We start from the raw sequence: 8,871 nt of genomic DNA, 5'->3' as shown, positions 1-8,871 counted from the left end.
AAGACTTGAATTAGAAAGAGCAAAAAAGATCTCAGCACCATGCAATAGAATGAGCTCTCAGAGTATAGTCATGCTGGCCGTTTGACCATGGAAGTGTCTTCATACAACTCTGGCCACCTTGGCTAAAAAACAGAGATGAACACCACCAACTCCTAGAGTCAGACACAACTGGACAGGAAAAACTTTTAGCTTTACCTCTAGAAAGAACAGAAATCTATTTCTTGCTCTTTCTGATATACCTCAATAAATTGGAAATTTCCATGGATTTTTATAAGCAGCTCTTGTTATCTATTCCAGAAAACATTTTAAAATTTGTGTTTCTTAACTAAAACAGGAAGTTACCTTTCATGATAGCAATGTTGACCTTTCCCCCCTGAGAATTACCAAGTTTCCTGAGTTTATACTAAAGAGAATTGGTTTGCACTACAATGGAAACAAGGCCTATCAACATCCTAAAGTGAGCAGATGAGTTCTTCATACAAGAAAGTTTAGGAAAAAATAAGGACCAAATACTAGATCTAAGTATAAATACAATCATAGGGAATGAGGCAAGTTTTTGGGCAGCTGATAATCAGAATACACAAAGTCAAGACAGTTTTTTTCAGTACTGGATCACCTCCACAAACCATTTTCATATCACAGGCTTCAAGGTCATGCCCTAAACGAGATGGACTGCATTGATTCAATTAAGACTGTCTATTCAACAGCCATAGTGATTTGTGAATCAATCACTTTCCCTCACATGTGTGTTCCTCTTTGGGTTTTGACCCAGAATTGCTGTTGGCCTCTGGATTTACACACTCAGGAGTCACATCTATGCTTGCCATCAGAGCTGTAACTCCTTGTTCCAGTCAGTCTCCAAGGACCTATGGATAAGGCTTCAGTGGGAGACATGGTGTGCAAAAGATAGTTCTCCTGACCTTTGTTTGGAAACAAATCCCATATCCCTTTCTGCAATAGCAAGGAACAGCAAAAAGAGGTCAGGAGATATAGTTGCTCATCTTCTAAATTTCTCATTGTCAATTATGCTTAGGTTCTTTAATGATCTCTCCTTTGGTTGTAATTTGAAGCCTCCTTGCAATTATCACTACTTTCAATTTTCTTGAAATATGCAAGGCACATAGAAGTAGGTCACTAGGAAAATATAGAAATACAAGGAATTCTGATGTGTTTAATTTGGGAAATTAATAGTTCACATTAACTATGTAACTTTTAAAAATAATTTAACAATATGCAAAATGAAAAAAGGAATAAACCAAAAATAGAGATAAAAAAGGAAAATATAGCAGAATCTGGTTTACAACAATATTCAATATACTTTTATATCTGAATAAACTATCTTTGCACTTAACATATCGATACTTGGTGTTGTTGAAAGGCTGTCAAAATGCCTTTCTTCTGAGGATTCAATTTTCCCGCTGGGAGAGCACAAGGATACGGACAACTGCTTGAAAGCTGGATCTTTTTATTTTTCAGGAAGGCGAGAGATAGCAAGAAGTCTGCGTTCATGGGCTAGCAAGCTTCGTATGGTAAGTCCCTGATTTTTATACCCCTTTTCTCCTTTTGTGTGTGAGTACTTGTGTTTGTATTTCTTAATATTTTAAATCCTGTCAGGGGTTGTCTTGTTTACCCTTCCGCCGGAGGGTAAACTCTGCGGGGTGCGGAAGGCAAACTTTGCGGGGTGGTTTGATTGTATTATCGGTTTCATCCTAATCTCTTTTAGCTTAACTGTTTCTTATATTTGTTTTGTAGCAATCTCCTGTCTGTCTCCTTTGTGATATATTTTGTGTCTTTTGTCTGTTTGTTTTGCTGATTTGGCATGTCTTGTGTTTGTAAGGGTTTTCTTTTCTTGTTTCCCTAGTTTTCTTAATTATTTGGGCTTTTGTCTAAGGGGCTTCTTTAATACCTTTTATTTTGATTCCTTTTCCTATGCAAGTTTGTTTTATGGCTGGCCTGATGTTCCCTTTGGGCTTTTCCTGCTTGGGTGACACCACTGTCCTCGTGAAGTTCCCTTTCCACAGTGTCATATATTGCCTTTTATTATTTTAAATTCTCATATCAGATCACAACTTCCTTAATCTTCCACTTTCTCCCAACCTGTTTACTCTTTCTATATTTATTTTAAAACTTGAACCTCATTCTTTCTTTCTCAGTGTCCAAATCACCTCAATGTACCTTGTTTGTCTCACCTTTTTATTAAATCCTCATTCATTCAGCACCCATTCATTCCTAAACAATGTCCTTTTGTTTTATCAAGAAGTGATCATTCCCAATGAATTCAGATTACTGAATGACACATTTTATTTCTTTATTGTTTTATATCCCACTGTTGTAAAAAAATCCTACTCTTAATAGTTATGCCTATCTATCTATCTATCTATCTATCTATCTATCTATCTATCTATCTATCTATCTATCTATCTATCTATCTATCTATCTATCTCTATCTACATCTATCTACTCTCTCTCTCTCTCTCTATCTATCTATCTATCTATCTATCTATCTATCTATCTATCATCTATCTATCTATCTATCCATCTATATTGCAGTTCCAATGGACCTTGGAAAAAGCAAATTATTTGGATCCATTTCAGACAGATTTCAAGTCAAGCCATAGCATGGAGATGAATTTACTGCACATGACTTATGGCAGAGGTAGAGTTGTGGCAGAATTTGGACAGAACGATGCAATTAGTGGTCTTTGACAGCTTTTGATACCACTGATTATATTATCCTTCTGGATCAACTACAAAGGGATTGAGATCAAAGGCATAGTGTTGTGCTATTTCTCTTTCTTTCTCTATGGTTGGTTCCAATCATTGTTTGGAAGTGGGGGAAATAAAGTCTGGAGCCTCTTCCACTTTCTCCCAACCTGTTTACTCTTTCTATATTTATTTTAAAACTTGAACCTCATTCTTTCTTTCTCAGTGTCCAAATCACCTCAATGTACCTTGTTTGGTATTCAACACTCTCACCCTTCCTGTTTAACATCTATCTGAATCTGCAAGGAGAAGCCTCCCCGTAACACAGAATCAGATGTCATTAGTATGCAGATGATAGTTGTATATCTCAACCCCTGATCAACCAAATGATGCTGCTAAAGTCTTATCCTAATGCCTGGGGTCTTTATAGGGAGCAATAAGTTTCATCTCAACTCTTAGAAGACCAAGTGGCTATGATTCTTCCTGTGCTAGATATTTCCTGTTTTTATTTCTGAATAGAATCGTTTTTTTCCAGGCAAAACTGGCATGAAATTCATAAATCTTCCTAGACTGACTGCTGCTACTTGAAGTGTTGGTGGCAGCTAGGGCAGACAGAAAGGTTTTTGCACAGATTTGTCTGATGCACCAATTGCATCATTTTCTGGACTAGAAGTCTTTTTCAGAGTTACACACCCATAGTCACCCCAAATCTAAAAATTACATACAAAGCAGGCTGTTCTTAAAGACCATTTGACAGCTGCAGCTGGTCCAAATGCAGAGTGTGAGCAGTAGTGAGTGTATTTTGGTATGTCCATTTAACTTCTGCTATGCAAGTTGCCATGCATTTTCAGATGTAATTCAAGCTGCATGTTGCCACCTACTGCAAATACCCATTTATCAGAGGGATCACCTTTCCCCCATTATTTATTGTTGTGACTCCGGGATTTGATTCTGGTCCGTCGGCAGATGTGAGCTCGAGTGAGGAGGATCTGGCGCTGAGATTCGAGCCTGCATTATTAAGTGATTTTGAAGGTAGCCAGGATGAGGAAGTGGACTTAGCTATGAGAGACGAACCTAATTTATTGAAGGTGTCGGAGTCCTCTCCCTCCCCCGAATCTCCCTCTCTGATTACACAGCAGCTGGTAACAGATAATCAGGAAAACGTACGAGAGGTTTCAAGTGAGGAGGACTTTGAGGGATCCTGGCTTGATGTGAGAAATAGACGGAGATTGAGATGTCAATCTCAATTGGGAAAGAAGCGTCAAGCCAGTGATTAATTAATGAGACTAACACGCCCCCTTAGGGGATAAAAGGAAATGGATTGGCTTGAGAAATTTGCCAGAAGCAAAGTGTCTTGCTAGAGCGAAAGTACTGTGAAGATTATCTGGGGCATTGTGATTTATAGCAGTGATCCCCAACCTTTTTTATGCCGCGGCCCGGTACCGGCATTAGCTGGGCGCCGCGGCCCGGTACCGGCATCAGCTGGGCGCCGCCATCTTTTTTTGATGAAAAAGTGCTTCCGGTGAGCTTTCTACCCGAAAAGCTCACGGAAGCACTTTTCATCAAAAAGATGGTGGCGCCAGCAAGCCAGCGGCCCGGTAGGACCTGTTCCGCGGACGGTGCCGGTCCGCGGACCGTGGTTGGGGACCCCTGATTTATAGGCACTTCAGGATTGCCAAACAGATTTCAGAACTACTGCTGAGGACTGGAAAAACCTCAGCAGTTATCTTTGTTGGGGTTTGTTTTTGGTTGCTTATATTTTTGGAACTTTAGAATTTTGATTGCTCACCTGTGGATACAGGTGAGACATAACAATTTATGTTCTTCCCCTAAGACCCAGCAGAGTAGGTATATTTCACATCCCATCTATTAAGAAATAGCATCTAATTGTTGCTACAAAGCAAGCTTTCTCTGTCACTATATCTGCCCTCTACAACAGCATCCACCACTAAGAGATTCCCTGGCATCATTTTAAAAATTCAGTTAAAACTTCTCTTGGAAAGGCAGATGTCCATCATATTACAGAGCTTCTGAGGATCAAGAAAATTGGGGTACATTTGGGACAAGTTCCCCAAAAGGGATATTGAGAAACCAGCATTTTGGAGACTCTGTTGAGGTTGTTTAGCAGAATTTGGCAGAAAAATTAATCGAGGAAAGGGAAAAGATTACCAAAAGGATGCAGATACTCCAATAATATAATATTCCATTCTCTGCAAATTCTTGCAATGCTTAGAAGAGGCTGTAATGCAGTTCTGACCTCGGACTTGTCCCTCCCTGGCAAGAAGCTTTTGCAAAAAACAAAAAAAAATGCAAAAAAACAACAACAGCCAGCCACCCAGCTAGCCAGTGAGCTGCCGGGCTCTGGACAGAATGCAGATTATTTTGTTATTCAGTTTGTGCTCCAGTTCCTCCCCAATGAGAGGCGAAGGTGTGGGACAGTGCGGGACAAGGACCTCAAGGGAAGTGGACGAGGTGGAGGTCTATTGCTGGTCATGGTTGGTGCAGCTGCCCATGTGTGAGGGAGCAGGGCCAGAAGAGGCGTGCACCATGGGGCAAGGCGAGGGGTGAGCAGGGAGGCGCAGCTGCAGGATGAGCATTGGGGGCCTGGGGGTGCATGGGGGTGTGTGGTGTTTGTTGCTAAAGGCAGAGTGTTTTGGGTATGAGTATGGGCGGTGGGGTGGCGATGCCCTGAAAGAGAGGGCGGGAACTCCTGGGTCTGTTTCCTGTAGCCCCACTGCCCGCCACCACCCACTGGAGCACCTCCGTGAGCTTTCTTCATCCTGACGCTGCCTGCTGCTCTGGAGCTCACTGGATCAGTTCGTTCCAGACCAGGTGTGTGTGTAACATGAGAGAGAGTGTTTTGTGTGTATGTGTGTTTGAGACAGAGACAGAGACAGACGGAGACAAGAGAGAGAGAAAGAGAGAGAGGAAGAAAGAGAGAAAGAAAAAGAAAGAAAGAAAAAGAAAGAAAGAAAAAGAAATAGGAAGGAAGGAAGGAAGGAAGGAAGGAAGGAAGGAAGGAAGGAAGGAAGGAAGGAAGAAAGAAAGAAAGAAAGAAAGAAAGAAAGAAAGAAAGAAAGAAAGAAAGAAAGAAAGAAAGAAAGAAAGAAAGAAAAGAAATAGGAAGAAAGAAAGAGAAATAGGAAGGAAGGGAGAGAGAGAGAAAAAACCCCTCAGTGCTATTATTTTTAATCGTTCCATTATTTATCATATATTAATATTTTACACTGTCCCTACACCTAGAGTGATTTTACTGCCTTTCTCTTGCCCAGGTATTTTTCAGGGTTTACAATACATGCATTCAATGTCTATACTCCAGAGCATAAATACATGTGTGTTTAACAGAGTTGAAAGGGACTTTGGAGGTCTTCTAGTCCAACCCCCTGCTCAGGTAGGAAAACTGAGGTTGCCAAACTCTGAGTAGAGATCCTGGGAAAGGTGTCAGAATAAATAACACTTAGAAGGAACCTTGGGAGGAACCCTATAGCATTTCAGAGAAATGGCTTCCAGTGATTGAGCACCCAGAACTTCTGGAGACAAGGTCCACTGGTTAATTGTTCTCAGTGTCAGGAAGTTTCTCCTTAGTTTTTGGTTGCTTCTCTGTTTGTTCAGTTTCCGTCCATTGCTTCTTGTTTGCCTTCTGGTGCTTTGGAAAATACATTGCCCCCCTTCTTTCTGGCAGCCCCTTAAAAGCCTGTTGCCTCTCACACTCTTGGGCAAAGCATGTGAGCCACTTCCTCCTTTCTGTGGTCCATGAAAGTACATCTATAGTATGTAGATAATAAAGTCAAAAAAGGTGAACGATATTTTTACAGAACTATAGATACAGTGAGGCTAGGTGTGACAAAGAATGACTGGGAGGGGAGAGGCCAGGCGAGGCACACCTTGACATGAGTGACATTGCCCACCCAGTCACATGACATGAGTGGCCATGCCCACCCAGTCACATGACCACCAAGCATGCCCACCCAGTCACATGACCACCAAGCACGCCCACCCAGTCACATGATCACCAAGCCACACCCACCAAATAAGACATGCCGACCGAATCGATAGTAAAAAAAATTGAATCCCACCACTGATTTACACCCATGCCATTGCTTAAAATCTCATTATGGTATGCATTACTTTAAAAATTTGTTGCCAAGCTTATTCTGATAAAACTGATCAATTCTGATCAATTATAGTTGAAAATGTAGTTAAAATTGTCAAAGGTCTACTTAGGGGCTAGTATCAGCTCTTAATATTAGGCCCCCATATTGTTAACACAATAAAGGAAGCAAGGATAACATGGATTTCAGGAAGGTATCTTTAAGGTCAGTCTGAGGTAAATATAGAACCCTGGAAACTATAAGGAATTCCTGAGTCTTAAAATCTCCTTGAAATGTTTTTTCCCCACAATTTCCATCAGCTGGACTAAGATGGCAAGCAAAGATTTGATTTGGAAACCAGCAAAGAAAAAAAAAGTCAAGTAGATCCTCCTGTTGTTCTGCTTAAAACCATACTTTAGCTAGCACTTGGAATTAAAACAAAAATTGTGGGATGAAGCTGATATGTAATCAGGGGTGGGATTCAAATTTCTTAACAACTGGTTCTGTGGGCATGGCTTAATTTGTGGGTGTGCTTTGGTGACTATCAAAATGTGACAGGCTGGGTGTGGCTTGTATGTAAATTATAAATATTTATGTAAATATTGATTTTTTAAATTAACAAATAGCAACTTTTACCCAAAAAGCAGGCAAAGCAGGCAGGCAGATTGAGTTGCTCACAGAATCACAGATTCACTTAGAGATCTATCTATCTCCAATCGGCTACCTGAGTCTGTCACATAAAATTTGCTTGCAAGCAAACTCACAAAATTAACTCACAACACACCATGTATGTAAATATTGAATTTTTTTTATTAAAAAAGAGCAACTTTTACCCAAAATCAGTCAAAGCAGGTAGGCAGTCTGAGTTGCTCACAGAATCACTTAGAGATCTACCATTCTGCAATCTATTGCCTGAGTCTGCACTGAAAAATAGAAGCTTTAGTCCTAAGGAAGGTTCAGCTCTGCTTTTAGATTAGCTAAAAAGCAAGAAATCCAACAATTTCCTGCTTTTAGCTAATATAAATCTCCCTGGCACAGCAGAACAACTGATGGTTGGAGGGAAAAAAAGGAAAAATAGCAACTTACCAAACACAGGCAAGTTGGGTGGCGTGCATGCCAGATAAGGAGTGAGTGGGTGGGGAGGGGAGGGGTAGGGCCAGCCAGTGATACAATTTGCTGGTTCTCCGAACTGGGCAGAATCATAACAACCGGTTCTATAGAACCAGTCCGACCAGGTAGAATCCCACCTCTGTGTACATTGTTTATTTAGATCTCTACTATAAAATTGGACTTTGGATATCTTCAGTGAAGGTCTTCCTCAACTTGAGCACCATCCATATGTCTTAATTTCAAATCCTAGACATCTCATCAGTGGCCTTCTGGTATGTGGGATTTTTAATATGTGTATTTTCATCTTCAATTATCTAACTCAGGAGATGAGTGGGTATCTTCACCAGTTTCACCTCCATTTACATGGTGCTATTAAGTATCAGAGATGGTATTCAGCAGGTTCTGACCAGTTCTGGAGAACCGGTAGCAGAAATTTTGAGTAGTTCAGAGAACTGGCAAATACCACCTCTGACTGGTCCCGCACCCATGTATTCTCTGCTTCCCGAGTACGAGCTGATTGGCTAGGTCTTCTTTTGTTGCCCTGCACAGGAGAACGGAGCTGGAAAGCAGGTTAGTGGGGTGGGGAGAGAATCACAGTAACCTTCCCCCAGGAGTAGGGAGGGAATGGAAATTTTGCAGTAACCTTCCCCCAGGAGCGGGGAGGGAATGGAGATTTTACAGTATGTCAGGTTTCCAAGTGATGTAATCCATTTAAAAAGAAAAGAACAAAGTCCATCTTCTAAAAGATTTCTTTTATTTAGGAAAGCATCAAATGGTAATTCCAGATCTGACACAACCCAGAATTACACCACAATATTACAAGTCAGAAACAACCCCCAAAAGTCACCTTCTCCAATAGAAGTAATTCAACGGTGCTTGATGTCATAAATCTCCACCTCAAGGGGTCCAAGCACGGACAGCTGGTTTCCCATAGGAAGAAAGATTACCTAGCCAAAACACTCTTTTT

The sequence above is a fragment of the Notechis scutatus genome, chromosome 1 (assembly GCF_049901735.1).
Source record: "Notechis scutatus isolate UNSWTSFEM ecotype Mainland chromosome 1, rNotScu1.2, whole genome shotgun sequence".
Classification (NCBI taxonomy): Eukaryota; Metazoa; Chordata; class Lepidosauria; order Squamata; family Elapidae; genus Notechis; species Notechis scutatus.
Note: the sequence above shows the minus strand (reverse complement) of the source record.